This window comes from Emys orbicularis, chromosome 7 (genome assembly GCF_028017835.1).
Source record: "Emys orbicularis isolate rEmyOrb1 chromosome 7, rEmyOrb1.hap1, whole genome shotgun sequence".
NCBI lineage: Eukaryota > Metazoa > Chordata > Testudines > Emydidae > Emys > Emys orbicularis.
Genome location: NC_088689.1, coordinates 99,997,746 through 100,014,662, shown reverse-complemented (window position 1 = coordinate 100,014,662; position 16,917 = coordinate 99,997,746). Strand labels below are relative to the sequence as shown.

Here is a 16,917-nt window from a genome sequence, read left to right as displayed (position 1 = left end):
GTGGTGGCAATTCTTAAGGGAATTCTGTAAGAATATGTACAGAAATGGTGTCAGAATATAGGAACTGCTGGACTGATCACAGCCAAGGTCCATGTAGTCTCTCTGACAGTGGTCAGCAATAGATGCCTTAGAGGAAGGTGTAAGAAATCTGCAGTGGGCAGATATGAAATTATCACCCCACCATTAAGTCTCATCCTGATCTTGAACAGTCATTAAAGTTGGGGGAAAAATGAATTTTTCAGCTCACTCGCAATCTGGAAAAAATCAAAGGAAAAACACATTTTGGCTGAAAATGAAATTGTTCAAAATTTTCAGCAAATCAAAAAGAGTAAAAAATGTGTTTCAAACTAAACATTTTGCTTTGATTGCAAATTGCTTTTAAACTTTTTAGTATTTTTTATTAAAAAACAATTAAAGGAAATTTCTAAACAAAGTTGTTTCAAATCAAAAAATCAAAACATTTAGACTTTTTGGGGATTTTCCCCCCTGAAACGAATAATTCAGCAAAACCAACATGAAATCATGAACCATTGTAGTGTCACCAAATCTGCATTTTTCATCCCAAAACAGTTTCGGTTGAAAAATTTCGCACAGCTCCGCTAGTCACAGATTGGCTTAAGGCCCGAAGCATGAGGTTTATATGCCTTCTAAAACTCTTTGTTGTATTATTGATATTCCTGTTACCCATAGAGATGTCCAGTTCCCCTTTGAATTTTCCTAAGTTGTGGCCTCAATATCATCCTGTATCAGTGAGTTTTACAGTCTAACACTGTCATGTCAGAAAGGATATTTCCTTCGTTCAGTTTTGAAAATAGGGAAGGGAACCCAGGAGTCCTGATTCTCAGCTTCCCCTGCCCTAGCCCACTATATTTCACTTCCCTCAGAGTCAGGACTCCTGACTCCCAACTTCCCCAACACAAACACACTCTAACCTCCCCTCCCATTCCAGAGCTGGGAATGGAAGCCGGGAGTCCTGACTCCGAGCCCCATCTGCTCTAACCATTAGACACTACTCTCCAGCCAGAGCTGGGAACAGAACTCAGAAGTCCTGACCCTCATTCCTGCTGCTCAAGACACACTAGACTCCATTCCTTCCAGAACTGGTAACCAAACCCAGGAGTCCTGATTCTCAGCCCCTACAGCTCTAACCACGAGACCCTACTTCCCTCACAGAACTGGGAATGGAACCCAAGAATCCTGATGCCTACTTTTAACAACCAGACCATTCAATTACACCAGCATAAATTAAGACTGAAGGGGTGACTACAGCTTGAGCAGTCATACCTGAGCTAGCTTGACTCTCGCTAGCTCAGGTACCAGAGCAATACATCAGCACAGGCTGTACAAGCCTGTCTGGACCCCTGGGTCATTAGTCACAGGGCTAGCCCATGCTGAAGTATGTGCTGCTGCAGCTTCACTGTTCTGGGAGCCAAGCTAGCGAGATGAAAACGAGCTGGGGTATGTCTGCTCCAGTTGCAATTGCAGCCTCTGACTGCAGCATAGACCGACCCTAACTCAGCTGCCTTGTGTATGTCTACACTACGGGATTACTCCGATTTTACAGAATTCGATTTTTGGCAACAGGTTGTATAAAGTCGAGTGCATGCGGCCACACTAAGCACATTAATTCGGCTGTGTGCGACCATAGTACCGAGGCTAGCGTCAACTTCCGGAGTGTTGCACTGTGGGTAGCTATCCCATAGTTCCTGCAGCCTCCCCTGCCCATTGGAATTCTGGGTTGAGATCCCAATGCCCGATGGGGCAAAAAACATTGTCGCTGGTGGTTCTGGGTACAGCCTCCCCCCTCCCTCCGTGAAAGCAATGGCAGACAACCGTTTTACGCCTTTTTTCCTGGGTGAACTGTGCAGATGCCATACCACAGGAAGCATGGAGCCCACTCAGCTCAAGACAGCAGTCATGAAGACTGTAAACACCTCGTGCATTATCATGCAGTTTATGCTGAACCAAAACCTGAAAAACCAGGCGAGGAGGAGGCGGCAACGGCTGCAGGGGGGACGACGAGAGTGATGAGGACATGGACACAGAATTCTCTCAAACCACGGGTCCCGGCTCTTTGGAGATCATGGTGTTAATGGGGTAGTTTCTAGCCGTGGAACGCAGATTCTGGGCCTGGGAAACAAGCACAGACTGGTGGGACAGGTCTGGGACGATTCCCAGTGGCTGCGTAACTTTTGCATGCGTAAGGGCACTTTCATGGAACTTTGTGACTTGCTTTCCCCTGCCCTGAAGCGCCAGAATACCAAGATGAGAGCAGCCCTCACAGTTGAGAAGCGACTGGTGATAGCCCTGTGGAAGCTTGCAGCGCCAGACAGCTACCGGTCAGTCTGGAATCAATTTGGAGTGGGCAAATCTCCTGTGGGGACTGCTGTGATGCAAGTAGCCAAAGCAACCACTGAGCTGCTGCTACCAAAGGTAGTGACTCTGGGAAATGTGCAGGTCATAGTGGATGGCTTTGCTGCAATGGGATTCCCTAACTTTGGTGGGGCGATAGATGGAATCCATATCCCTATCTTGGCACCGGCGCACCAGGGCAGCCAGTACATAAACCGCAAGGGGTACTTTTCAATGGTGCTGCAAGCACGGGTGGATCACAAGGGACGTTTCACCAACATCAACGTGGGATGGCTGGGAAGGGTTCATGAGGCATTTGATACGGTCTTAGTAAGGCATTTAATACGGTCTCGCATGATATTCTTATCGATAAACTAGGCAAATACAATTTAGATGGGGCTACTATAAGGAGGGTGCATAACTGGCTGGATAACTGTACTCAGAGAGTAGTTATTAATGGTTCCCAATCCTGCTGGAAAGGCATAATGAGTGGGGTTCCGCAGGGGTCTGTTTTGGGACCGGCTCTGTTCAATATCTTCATTAACAACTTAGATATTGGCATAGAAAGTACGCTTATTAAGTTTGCGGATGATACCAAACTGGGAGGGATTACAACTGCTTTGGAGGACAGGGTCATAATTCAAAATGATCTGGACAAATTGGAGAAATGGTCTGAGTTAAACAGGATGAAGTTTAACAAAGACAAATGCAAAGTGCTCCACTTAGGAAGAAAAAATCAGTTTCACACATACAGAATGGGAAGAGACTGTCTAGGAAGGAGTACGGCAGAAAGGGATCTAGGGGTTATAGTGGACCACAAGCTAAATATGAGTCAACAGTGTGATGCTGTTGCAAAAAAAGCAAACATGATTCTGGGATGTATTAACAGGTGTGTTGTGAGCAAGACACGAGAAGTCATTCTTCCGCTCTACTCTGCTCTGGTTAGGCCTCAGCTGGAGTATTGTGTGCAGTTCTGGGCACCGCATTTCAAGAAAGATGTGGAGAAATTGGAAAGGGTCCAGAGAATAGCAACAAGAATGATTAAAGGTCTTGAGAACATGACCTATGAAGGAAGGCTGAAAGAATTGGGTTTGTTTAGTTTGGAAAAGAGAAGACTGAGAGGGGACATGATAGCAGTTTTCAGGTATCTACAAGGGTGTCATAAGGAGGAGGGAGAAAACTTGTTCACCTTAGCCTCTAAGGATAGAACAAGAAGCAATGGGCTTTAACTGCAGCAAGGGAGGTCTAGGTTGGACATTTGGAAAAAGTTCCTAACTGTCAGGGTGGTTAAACACTGGAATAAATTGCCTAGGCAGGTTGTGGAATCTCCATCTCTGGAGATATTTTAGAGTAGGTTAGATAAATGTCTATCAGGGATGGTCTAGACAGTATTTGGTCCTGCCATGCGGGCAGGGGACTGGACTCGATGACCTCTCAAGGTCCCTTCCAGTCCTAGAATCTATGACGCTCACGTCTTCAGGAACACTAATCTGTTTAAACAGCTGCAGCAAGGGATTTACTTCCCAGACCAGAAAATAAACCGTTGGGGATGTTGACATACCTATAGTTATCCTTGGGGACCCAGCCTACCCCTTAATGCCATGGCTCATGAAGCCATACACAGGCAGCCTGGACAGTAGTCAGGAGCTGTTCAACTATAGGTTGAGCACATGCAGAATGGTGGTAGAATGTGCATTTGGACGTTTAAAGGGTCGTTGGTGCACGTTACTGACTCGCTCAGTCCTCAGCCAAACCAATATTCCCATTGTTATTGCTGCGTGCTCCACAATCTCTGTGAGAGTAAGGGCGAGACGTTTATGGCGGGGTGGGAGGTTGAGGCAAATCGCCTGGCTGCTGATTACACACAGCCAGACACCAGGGCGATTAGAAGAGCATACCAGGAAGTGCTGCGCATCAGAGAAGCTTTGAAAACCAGTTTCATGACTGGCCAGGCTACGGTGTGAAAGTTCTGTTTGTTTCTCCTTGATGAAAACCCACCCCCTTGATTGACTCATTCCCTGTAAGCAACCCACCCTCCCCCCTTCGATCACAGCTTGCTTTCAAAGGAAATAAAGTCACTATCGTTTAAAAATTATGTATTCTTTATTAATTTATTATAAACATAGGGAGAGAACTGACAAGGCAGTCCGGGTGGGGTTTGGGAGGAGGGAAGGAAAAGGCCACTTCAAAAGTTCAAAATAATGACAGTCTTTTGCTTGGGCTGTCCACTGGGGTGGAGTGGCAGGGTGCACGGAGCCCCCCCATGTTCTTGGGCATCTGGGTGAGGAGGCTATGAAACTTGGGGTGGGGGGAGGGTGGTTATACAGGGGCTGCAGCGGCACTCTATGATCCTGCTGCTGTTCCTGAAGCTCCATCAGACGCTGGAGCATGTCCGTTTGATCACGCAGCAGCCCCAGCGTTGCATCCTGCCTCCTCTGATCTTCCTGCCGCCACCTCTCCTCACGTTTGTCCCTCCTGTCCTCACGTTTGTCCCTCCTGTCCTCACGTTTGTTGGCAGCTTTCCTGTACTTTGATGCCGTGTCCTTCCACTCATTCAGATGAGCTCTTTCATTGCGGGTCGATTCCATGATCTCAGAGAACATTTAGTCTCGCGTGCGTTTTTTTCGCCGCCTTATCTGAGATAGCCTTCGGGACGGAGGAGGGAGGCTTGAAAAATTTGCAGCTGCAGGAGGGCAAAAAGGGAGAGAAGTATTTAAAAAGATACATTTTACAGAACAATGCTTATACTCTTTCACGGTGAACAACACTATTCACATTACATAGCACATGTGATTTTGGTACAAGGTAGCATTTTGTATCTTAATATTGAGTGCCTGCGGCTTTGGCGTTAGAGATCAGATGCAGGGCCGGGCAACAGAATTCGGCTTGCATGCGGCCATGGTAAGCCATTGTCTTTCGGCTTCTGCAACCTTCATAAAAGCAGCCCCCTCCTTTCCCATACCAAGCAAAGCCTGTTGAGTGCTGCGGTTTTCATGTTAACGTGCAGCAGCAGAAACCAAACTAACCCCCCCCCTCCAATTCTCTGGGATGATCGCTTCACCCCTCCCCCCACCTCATGGCTGGTATCAGGGAAGATCCCTGCTAGCCAAACGCGAAAAGCTCAGCGCCAATGGACCCCGCCCCCCACCGCTTGGCTAACTGCAGGGAAGGATTTCTTTTCAGCCACAGGCAAACAGCCCAGTAGGAACGGCCACCTCTGTCCCCTTAATTAAATTCCCATATTTCAACCAGGTTATCATGAACGATATCACTCTCCTGAGGATAACACAGCGAGATAAAGAACGGATGTTGCTTGAATGCCAGCAAACACCGGGACCATACGCTGCCAGGCTTTGTCATGCAATGATATCAGATTACTTGCTACTAGCATGGCGTGGTAAAGTGTCTTACCATGGAGGACGGAATAAGGCGGCCCTGCCCAGAAACCTTCTGCAAAGGCTTTTGGAGTACCTCCAGGAGAGCTTCATGGAGCTGTCCCTGGAGGATTTCCACTCCATCCCCAGACACGTTAACAGACTTTTCCAGTAGCTGTACTGGCCGCGAATGCATCCCAAGTCCTCAGGGCAAATTAATCATTAAAAAACGTTTGCTTTTAAACCATGTTTTATATTTACAAAGGTACACTCACCAGAGGTCCCTTCCATGGCTTCATGGTCTGGGATACCGCCTTGCGAGGGTACTTCAGTCAGGTTGAGAAAAAGATCCTGGCTGTTGGGAAGAACGGAGTGCTGTGTGCTCTCCGCAAGCTCGTCCTCGTCCTCCTCATCTTCCCCGTCCACAAAATCCTCAGGCATGGCTGAGAGTACTCCCTCCTTGGAATCCATGGTCAGGGGTGGGGTAGTGGTGGTGGTCCCCCCTAGAATTGCATGCAGCTCAGCGTAGAAGCGGCATGTCTGCGGCTCTACCCCGGACCTTCCGTTTGCTTCTTTGGTTTTCTGGTACGCTTGTCTGAGCTCCTTAACTTTCACGCGGCACTGATATGAGTCCCTATTGTGGCCTCTCTCCATCATGCCCTTGGAGATTTTTTCAAATGTTTTGGCATTTTGTCTTTTGGAATGTAGTTCTGCTAGCACGGAATCTTCTCCCCATACAGCGATCAGATCCAGTACCTCCCGTACGGTCCATGCTGGTGCTCTTTTTCGATTATCGGACTGCATGGTTATCTGTGCTGATGAGCTCTGCATGGTCACCTGTGCTCTCCATGCTGGGCAAACAGGAAATGAAATTCAAAAGTTCGTGGGGCTTTTCCTGTCTACCTGGCCAGTGCATCCGAGTTCAGATTGCTGTCCAGAGCGGTCACAATGGTGCACTGTGGGATAGCTCCCGGAGGCCAATACCGTCGAATTGCGTCCACACTAACCCTAATTCGAACCAGCAATGTCGATTTTGGCGCTACTTCCCTCGTCGGGGAGGAGTACAGAAATCGATTTTAAGAGCCCTTTATGTCAAAGTAAATGGCTTTGTTGTCTGGATGGGTGCAGGGTTAATTCGATTTAACGCTGCTAAATTTGACCTAAACTCATAATGTAGACCAGGCCCTGGTTGTATTTAAGAATCTGTCTCCTTGTCCCCATGCTGTGTGTTAATAAAATGCACATTTCCACATTAAAAAAAAAAAATCCAGATAACAGGATCAAAATGTGGCTCATCCCGATCCATGTAGGGTTTAAACTCCACTTAGAATTGGGGCAAACGCAACTATTTACTGTACAAAGAAAATACCTATGTGAAATGCTGTGGCAAATAAACAGTTTCTGTTGCCCTTGGCAGTGTTCTTCTTGAAGGCAGGTTCTGCATTCTTTGGAAGCTAGGCTCAGGGTTCAAGTACAGACGCTGGTTCTGGTTACATCCTCAGTCTCTGGGGTGCTGCGGGACACACAGCCATCCCCTACAATCATACTCTGCTATTCTCTGTGCTCTCAAAGGGCTTTTTGCGTATTGCTTAACTAAGCCTCACACCCTCATGGAAGTTATGTGAGTATTATTGTACCTGTGTTACAGAACAACAAAATAAGGCACAGAGCAACATGACTGAGGTTATGGATGGAAAGTCAGTGGCAGAGCTAAGGATAGAGTCCCAGAGTCCTGACTCACAGCCCCCCCCCCCCCCCGACCGCACTCCCCTCCCAGAGTTGGGAACAGAACCTATGACTCCCAGCTATCAATACTCTAACCACAAGATAACACTCCTCCTGGTGTTTGGAACAAAACCCAAGCATCTCAGTTTCCAATCCCCTGCTCTGATCACTAGGCCAGGGGTAGGCAACCTATGGCACGTGTATCGAAGGCGGCACGCAAGCGGATTTTCAGTGGCACTCACACTGCCCAGGTCCTGGCCAACGGTCCGGGGGACTCTGCATTTTAATTTAATTTTAAATTAAGCTTCTTAAGCATTTTAAAAACCTTATTTACTTTACATACAACGATAGTTTAGTTATATATTATAGACTTATAGAAAGAGATCTTCTAAAAACGTTAAAATGTATTACTGGCATGCGAAACCTTACATTAGAGGGAATAAATGAAGACTCGGCCCACCACTTCTGAAAGGCTGCTGACCCCTGCACTAGACTATACTACTTCCTCCTCAAATAGGCAATAGAACCCAGAAATCCAGACTCTCAGTCCCTCCCATTTCCACTGCTAGATCATAAACCCCTTGTAGAGATGGGAACAGAACCCAAGAGCCTTGACGCCAAGTCCCCGCTATGCGTCGCTAACCCACCAGACCCCATTTCACTCTATTCCCAGAGCTGGCAATTGAACCCAAGAGTCCTGACTCCCAGTCCCCCTGCTCTACCCATTAGACCCTCCTCCCCAGCCACATCTGGGAATAAAACCCAGTAGCCCTGACTCCCAGGCCCCATGCTTTAGTCACTAGACCCCTACTCACCTCCTAGAGCCAGGAATAGAACTCAGGAGTCCAGACTCCCAGCCCTACCTGCTCTCCCCACTAGACCCCACAACCCTCCCAGAGCTAGGAATAGAAGCCAGGAATCCCAACTTGCAGTCCCCCTTGCCCCACACAGCCCAGTGGAGCACAGAAAATAACCCCATGTCATTCCACATGAATGGATGACTGCTCTCCCAGAAATGGAGTGTGTGACTGCTAGTATGAGCCGCTGAGTTAACAACGCCTTGAGACTAAGGCTGTGAAAGGCCTACAGATCCAGTCATCAGCATCTGACCTTCGTCCAACACAACAAACAAATGATCAACCACTGCAGCCTCTGGACCATATCTTGCCCTTGAAAACAGCCCAAAATTGGCTCCCCCGTTTATACAGCCAAGGAACACGAGCCATTTTTGTACCCGCATTGAACTGCGAGCTCATGTTGAGTTGTTTGTCCACCCCTAGCTCCTTTTCAGAGTTGCCACTGCTTTCCCAGACACAGGCCCTCATTCTGCAGGGGTGGCCTTCCTTCCTTCCTGCTAGGTGTGTCACCTTGCATTCAGCTGCAGTAAAGTGCAGTTTGTTTGAGTAATTACAGGAGCCATGAGTCCTGCTCTTCCCTTCTCTATTGTTGCTCTTTTGGCCCAAGCATTAGTCCAATATTCAGGGCCTTGCAGGGTTGTTTCCGTTAGCATGAGGATTGGAGGATACAAGTCAGGTCAATTATTTGGTGAAACCTTGTTTATTTACAGGGTACCGTTTCCCTGAACACTTAGCAGCAGCAGGCAGTTTCCTTGCTCTTGAATCCCCACATCTGCCCCTACCCCCCACCCGCCCCGCAAGCTCTGTGCCCAAAAAGCCCTCCCCTGCCTCTCTGCTTCCTCCCCTGGGTCACACTCAGAACTGCTTCTCCTGGCTTCCTGCCTCCAACATACACAACCTAGCCCCCCTCCTTTGCAACCAGGGAGAGCCCTATTCATCTGCCAGGGTTAACATTGGCCTAGCCACATGGCTTAGTGTCTTGGGTGGAAGTCCCATTGCCTGCAGCTGTTTTTACCATATAAAGGGGCTTGATTGTGCCTTGTTTTGAGCCTGAAAGACTGTTTAAATTATCCTCCACTGAGCATCTGAGATAACCCATTGCTGAGATGAATGGGGGCTTGTAGCAGGGCGATGACTCACCGCTGAGGTGCCTCCTGCTGGTCATTCAGGGAATTAGCTCCCCAGCCTCCGAAGCACCCTCTGCAGGCCGGTGTCTCGCTTGCCCTTGGCCCCCGTATCCCTCACGGACCCCAGTGCCCCTTCTCTCAGGGTTCTGCCCCTGACCCAACACTCTCGCTGGGTCGCCCCTCCCCAGGGAATCCCCAACCCCCTATCCCCACCTCGCCTCAGTCTTGGGCTACGGCCGTCACCATCTAGCCCCTGCTCACTGGGGCAGACTGCAGTATAATTGCTACTCATCATCGGCAAGGAGGGCTTGGACCTTCTGCCTCCCCTTGGGCTGCCCTCTCTGCAACCCCTGTACCTTCTCGGCCTTTAACAAGGCCTGCAGCCTGGGGGTTTTCCAGGCTGGAGCTCCCCAGCCCTGCTCCACTTTAGATACCCTGCTCGGCTCCCAGCAGCCAGGCCCATCTCCCTCAACAGCTAGAGAGAAACTCTTGAGTGCTGGATAGCAGCCCTTTTATAGGGCCAGCTGCAGCCTGGTTGGGGCGTGGCCCCAGCTGAGGCTGCTTCCCCAATCAGCCTTTCCCCAGCCACAGTCCTCTGCAGGGCTGTTTTTAACCCTTCAGGGCAGAAGCGGGGTTACTGACCCGCTACCAGTACCGGATTTATCATGGTGCCGGGCCCACGGTCCAAAGGGACCCTTGCCCGGCCCGCTCTTCTCTGCCCCCCTGCCATCACCCCCAGCCCCCTGCCCACCCTGACTCCTGCACCCCCCCACATCTCCTGCCCTGAGTCCTGCATCCTCCACACACCCCCAGCCCCCTGCACCCCGTCACACCTCCCCAGCCCCCTGCCCTGACTCCTGTACTCCCCCGCCACACACCCAGCCCCCTGCCCTGACCCCTGCACCCCTTCACACCTCCCCAGCCCCCTGCCCTGACTCCTGCACCCCCCACATCCCCACCCCCATCCTGAGCACCAAACAGGAGCTCCTGCACCCCCTGCATTCCCACCTGAACCCCTCGCACCAAACAGGAGCTAACCCAGGTAAGCACTCTACACCCCAACCTCCTGCCCCACCCGTGAGCCCCCTTCCTCACCCTAGCTCCTGGCCAGGCCCCGCACCCCAATGTTTTTTTACAATATTTGGAAAGATCATTAAGTGGTCCGTCGAGACCCTCCGCAATTTTCAAGTGGTCTGTGGAAAAATAAGTTAGACTACAAGAACAATCAAGGTACCTCACTTTATTTTCATTTACTTGCTATTAGTTATAGGAGGAGGATGAAGAAAAAAAATGAAAAAATGGGGGTGCAGGGAGATAAGAGAGAATGTTCTTTTTCTTGGCTGGGTCCCAAGGAGGGGCCCCAAAAATGAAGCTGAGCACAGGGCCGTGGGGCCCCTCTAACTCCATCACTGGCTGTCACGTCACCTGGGCTGGGGATACTGTGTCAGCTGATCCCCACAGTCTCCAACCTACCTAGGCAGGACAGCAGACATGGCCCTGCCCATTAGCTCCTCTCCACTCCCTAGCCCACCCACCCCTTGCTTTCCACCGCTTAAGGCTTAGCCCTCTCACTTTTAAAAATGATTGCTTGCCCCTCCTCCCCCGCTCAGGCTTTTCTGGCACCCCTGTTGCCAGGTATCCAGTTTTAGACTGGAAACTCCAGTAGAAAATGGGACCGAGGTGTCCGGTTAGGAGTGCTGACTGGAAACTAAAAGTCTGGTTATAGGAGTAACCACATTACCCTCCACTCCTCCCACTCCCAACACCCACCCCAGAGGGCTGGAAGAGAACCTGTATGTCTGCTGCTGCTGGATGTCACGGAGTGTGGGGGAGTCAGGGTTCTGCACCTCCCACTTCCTGAGATTCACCGTGACTCTCAGCCAGCCAGTAAAACAGAAGGTTTATTAGATGACAGGAACACAGTCAAAGCAGAGCTTGTAGGTATGGAAAACAGGACCCCTCAGTCAGGTCTGTCTTGTGGGGAAGGAAGCCCAGACACCAGTGCTGGGCCTCCCTCTGTTTCCCCAGCCAGCTCCAAACTGCAACCCCCTCCAGCCCCTCCTCTGTCCTTTGTCTCTTTCCCCGGGCCAGGAGGCCACCTGATCTCTTTGTTCTCCAACACCTTCAGTTGGCACCTTGCAGGGGAGGGGCCCAGGCCATCAGTTGCCAGGAGACACTGTGTCAGCCATTCTCTGTGCAGACAGCATCACACCTGCCCTCTAGGGTTCTGCAACAATCACACAGCCTTATCCCACCACCTAGATCAGGGGTAGGCAACCTATGGCACGCATGCCAAAGGCAGCACGCGTGCTGATTTTCACTGGCACTCACACTGCCTGGGTCCTGGCCACCGGTCCCAGGGGGGGAAGAGGGGTTCTGCATTTTATTTAATTTTAAATGAAGCTTCTGTAGTGAGGCGATCTGGCTCCCCGCCACCCCGGAGGGGGGACGAGCCCAGCCAACCAGCCTACATGACCCCATCAAAGTTGTGGATCACATCACTGACCTTGGCTCTGCAGGAGAAACCTTTGACTATCCTTTTTCAACAGGTGGTTCGCAGAATCTGCCCGCTGGCTGGTTCTGGCAGGTAAAGCTGACAGAGCAGTGAAGGTGCTCCAAAGGGTCGCCAGAGTGAATGGGAAACGGGAAGAAGGGGAGAAGATTACCACAGAGGTAAAGAGACCCAATGGAGTCTTTAATGAAGGGCTTGATCCTCAGGTGGTCTAAACGGACACAACTCCACTGGAGTCATTCATTTACACCAGCTGAGGATCAGGCCATTTAACTTTTTAATCTATCAGAGGACATAGAACTAGGGCCTGTCCCACCAGATTTCTAGCACGGGGCAAAGGAGATTGAATAAAGCCTGATTTCAACAGAGAGCTGGCACAGCCCTGGCTTCCTCCCTTGCTCCAAAGTGACGTTAACTTAGTCCCGTGTGGATATTTGTCCATGGTATAAAACCAGCACATCATTTCACACAACTGCCAGTCTGCGCTCAGAGGAGGCCCAGGGCTGGGATAGCAGATGGGGCTGTGGCTCAGGATTGAGGGGCACTGGCAGAGTGTGGGGGAGAGGGGAAGGGTTCGAATAGCAGGGGGAGGGGGAGGGAGAGAGCTGTGTGACTGAGCTCTGATCTTAGCTGCGGCCTCCTGGTGCTACTGTAATACTACTAATTAATAGTACCAATAATACCAGGCCTGTATGGTCAATACATGTGGACTCTATATCCCATCACAAGTAGGTCTTGTTGAACTGAAACCTGAGGTCCATGGAAGTTTGCCTCAGTAAGGAATGACTAGCTACCGTTTGCCGGAGCAAGGAGCCATTGGAAGGTCTTATGTTGTCACAGCTGAATCCATGGGGCTGACATGTGCTTCCCGACTGACCCTTTTGTTTCCTACTAGATCCTAAAATCCCAAATGCAGAAGGAACTGAAACCGGGAAGTCCTCCTACACTATCTCGGATCTCGTACACACGCCCGCCATACGCCAGATATTCTGCTGCCTCTCAATTGTGTGGTAAGAGCACTTCTTCCCTTTGGCCCTGATCCTAAATCTGGGTCCAAATTAGGATTGGCAGATCCGGTATCGACAACCTTAGTCCATTTTTGAGCATAGATAATCCACAGATATTGGACATCTGTCCGCCTAAGGGTTATTCATCCATGCTTTAATCCATCCCTGGACATAGACACATAAGATAGACAGACAGATCTGCCTATCTAGCTCTTATCTGCCATTCTGTCAGGTTCTTCTCAAGTCTGTGGGTTTTCTCTAAAGTTGGTGCATTCGTGTGTCTATTCAGTCCTGGGCATCCCTGCTTTGAATAATGCACCCCCCCCCCCGCTCTGTTACATCACTGCACGCACCAACCAGAGCATTACACTAAAAGCATTACACTAAAAGTTCCCCTGGCCAACTCTACCCTGGAGGGGACATTGTGGCTGTTCACAGGGCTGGCACAAGGGCCTAGATAGCGCTCAAGTCCCATCTAGATTGGGCTTAAATTGTGACTAGGCCTGGAGCTAAATCTCACCAAGCTGCACACTCAACAGGACGCTCACTCATCCCTTTGCCCCCCCCCCCCCTCTCTGGTGAACGGCAGGTTCTCTACCAGTTTCTCCTATTACGGGCAGGCCATGGACCTGCAGAACTTTGGCGTCAGTATCTACCTGATCCAGTTGATTTTTGGAGCGGTCGACTTCCCAGCCAAAGTGGTGGTCACCATCTCCATGTCCTACATTGGGTGCAGGGTCACGCTCTCAGCCTTCCTCCTCCTGGCTGGGCTTGTCATCATCGCAAACATCTTTGTGCCCAGAGGTGGGTTTGGTCCAGTCCACATACGGCAATGCTTAGCGCATAACCACCAAGACATGTCAATGAGTCTAAAGTAACTCAAAGAGTAATTGACTCCCTCAGTATGCATCTCTCTCTTTCTCTATCTATCCATCCACATACATAACCGCCTATCTATCCATCCTTCTGTCCACATACACAACTACCTATCTATCCATCTACATATGTAACTGCCTATTTATCCATCCATCCATATACAGAACCACCTATCCATGCATCCACATACACAACCATCCATCCATCCATCAGCTCATCCACATACATAACCACCTATCTATCTCCATACACAGCAATCTATCTGAATAGACCTGAGGTAGGCATGGGTGAGGTCAGAGGAAGAGGATAAAACAAGCAAGATGAGAGATGGAGGAGATTCCTACCCATTGGAGAGAGGGGAAAGGCCAGGTCTTGGAGAAGTGATGAAGGAAGAAAGAGCAGGGTTGGGGATATGCCAGGTGAAGCAGGGCAGAGGAGAGAGGTTGCCAAGCTTACAGTGCTGGGGTGCAGAATGGAAGATAGGCAGGGAGAGCTCAGAGTTTGGAACAGGGTTCTAGCCCTGGATTCTCCTTGTCCCCTCTTTGCAGAGCTGCAGATAGTCTGCACATCACTGGCTGTGATTGGGAAGGGATGTCTTTCAGCTGCCTTCAACTGCGTGTTTCTATTCACAACTGAGCTCTACCCCACACCGATCAGGTAAGATGCTGTATTTCCAACTGACCCCTACTGAACTCTGCACCCAATTCCTTGCAGCACAGCGCTCCCTAGAATGGCACTGCAACATTGGAGTCAGCACTGACTGAGAGGGGAGAGTATACCCCTACTGAGCCCCCACCCTGCTCCCTGCAGCATAGCACCCCCTAGTGCCATGCTGGGGCATTGGGGTCAGCACTGGCTGTGAAGAGTGAGCAGCACATCCTGCTGGGTCACTATTTAGGATTCCCAGCAGCTCTACCCTCCCAGTACTGAGCTAATCCTTCCCTGTTCTGGATGGTTATTTCCCTGCAACTCCAGGCAGACCGGACTGGGCTTTGGCAGCACCATGGCCCGGGTAGGAGGTATTGTGGCTCCCTTGGCCAAGATGTTGGATGAATACTTCTCCTTCCTGCCGCCAGTCGTCTACGGTGCTGCCCCAATCATCTGTGGCATTGTGGCCACCTTCCTCCCGGAGACTCTCAACCAACCACTGCCAGACACTGTGGAGGAGGTGGAGAGCAGGTTGGTCTGGTGGGGGGCCTCCCCTCTCTTCCTGTCTGACTCTGACACCTGCGGCCAAGACAGGGCTTGGACTCCAAAGGCCAAAACACTCAGCTGGTGCTTGGGATCCTCCCCACCCAGCCGCAAGGCAAATTGTGCAGAGAGTTGTTATTATTTGTATGACTGTAGCACCCAGGTGTCCAGTCATGGCCCTGTACCCTGTTGTGCTAGGTGCTGTACAAAGGGTTTCCTGATCATCCTCTATCCACTGACTGATTCCAGTGAGTGGAAAGAGACTGGGCATGTATGTTGAAAGATAGACAGTTATCCAGGCCCCCATTGTACCAGGCGCTGCACAGACCCCATCCAAGATTGGGGCCCCTGTTGTGCCCATAAACGCACAGTGAGACAGATTCATCCTGAAGATCTGACCGTCTAAATCAGAGGTTCCCAAAATGTGGGGTGTGCCCCCTAGGGGGCACAGCGGGGCCTGGGCCAGCTCCCAGGGGGAGCAGGGAGGGAGTGCCACCCAGCCCCACTCCGCTCCGCCCCCAGCCTCAGCCCCTGTCTCCGTTCCTAGCCCCAGACCCACCCCCAGCTGCCGCCCTCTTACCCCTGTCCATGTCCCCCTCACCTACTGGAACTGCGGCCCTGCTCCCAGTCCCAGCTCAGGGTGTGTGTGCACGGACAGGGGTAAGAGGGGGCGTGACAATGAAAAGTTTGGGGATCGCTGGTCTAAATGGACAATGAGTGAGGGGGAACAGAGGCGAGACAGGACTTACCCAGTATCACAGCAGGTCAACAGCTGAGTTGGGATTAGAACTCACAGCCTCCTGAGTCCCCACCCAGAGCATCAACCACTAGCCTATGGGGCTCTTCAGTGGTGTACTACCCTTGTATTGTTCCTCTAGTGAAGTTCAGCCCTGGTGAATAATGTCTGAGCCTCATTTTAGTAATTCAAACTGGTTGGAAAATAACTTATGCCTGTTCTGCCTCGCTGCTTCATTGGTATTTCCCCCCACCCCATTTCATCAAAGGTCCCGAATGAAGAGGGGTGAAGACACCAAAGAGAAGATTCCCCTTCAGAACCAGGAGAAAGTTCTGCTCAAAGAGACTTGCTGATGGCACTCGGACCCAGATGCCTTCTGGATCCAATGGGGGTTGGGGGTGGCAGCAGCTCAGTTTCAAATATTCCTCCATCCAATTACACATACTCTCACAGTTAACACCTTGTCCCTTGAGACCCACACGCAGGGCGGGTCTTTGCGCACAAGCATTCAGGGGGGAAAGGGGTTAAATCTGCACTGCAACTTAGGGGAAGGATTGCAAGAGAGAAACCTGCTGGGAAAGGAATGTGTGGGCTGATTCAAAGCTCTCAGGAACAGGCAGGAACCCTCCACCCCCAGGGCTAACCAAAGCTCTGAGTATGCCAAGGAGTACAACGATGCCCCTTATCTGCTAGGTGCCATCAGCTTTCTGTAATGCAACCTTTCCTCCCGCTTTGAAAGGCATCAGGGACAAACTCTGAACCATACACTTCTTGATGCCCGATACCCACACACCTGCTGCACAGGGACTGGGACCAGGGGCCAATGTAACTCAGCACCGACACGGATATCGTTACTGTGTTATGTGGCTGATGTACAGCAGCACTGCCTGCTGCCACTGGGGCATGCCCTGATGGTGCAAGACACCTGACCACTACTGGGGGGGGGCTGCAACACTACAACAGCTGGCTGAGCTGCTCTTCTAGCTCAAACAGTAGTAATAATAATGATATGTAGCACTTAGTGCTTTTTATTAGCAGATTCAAAGTGCTGTATCATTATCCCTGTATAAAGGTGGGGAAACTGAGGCACAGAGAGGGGAAAATGACTTACTCAAGCTCACCCAGCAGCAGAGCCAGGTCTTCTAAATCACAGGGCAACA

At 50.5% G+C, this 16,917-nt stretch overlaps 1 pseudogene; it reads left to right on the top strand.

Annotated features, from left to right (window-relative positions):
• Nucleotides 1-8,959: 8,959 nt before the first annotated feature.
• LOC135881584 (solute carrier family 22 member 6-A-like) lies at nt 8,960-16,110 on the top strand (annotated as a pseudogene).
• Nucleotides 16,111-16,917: the final 807 nt, after the last annotated feature.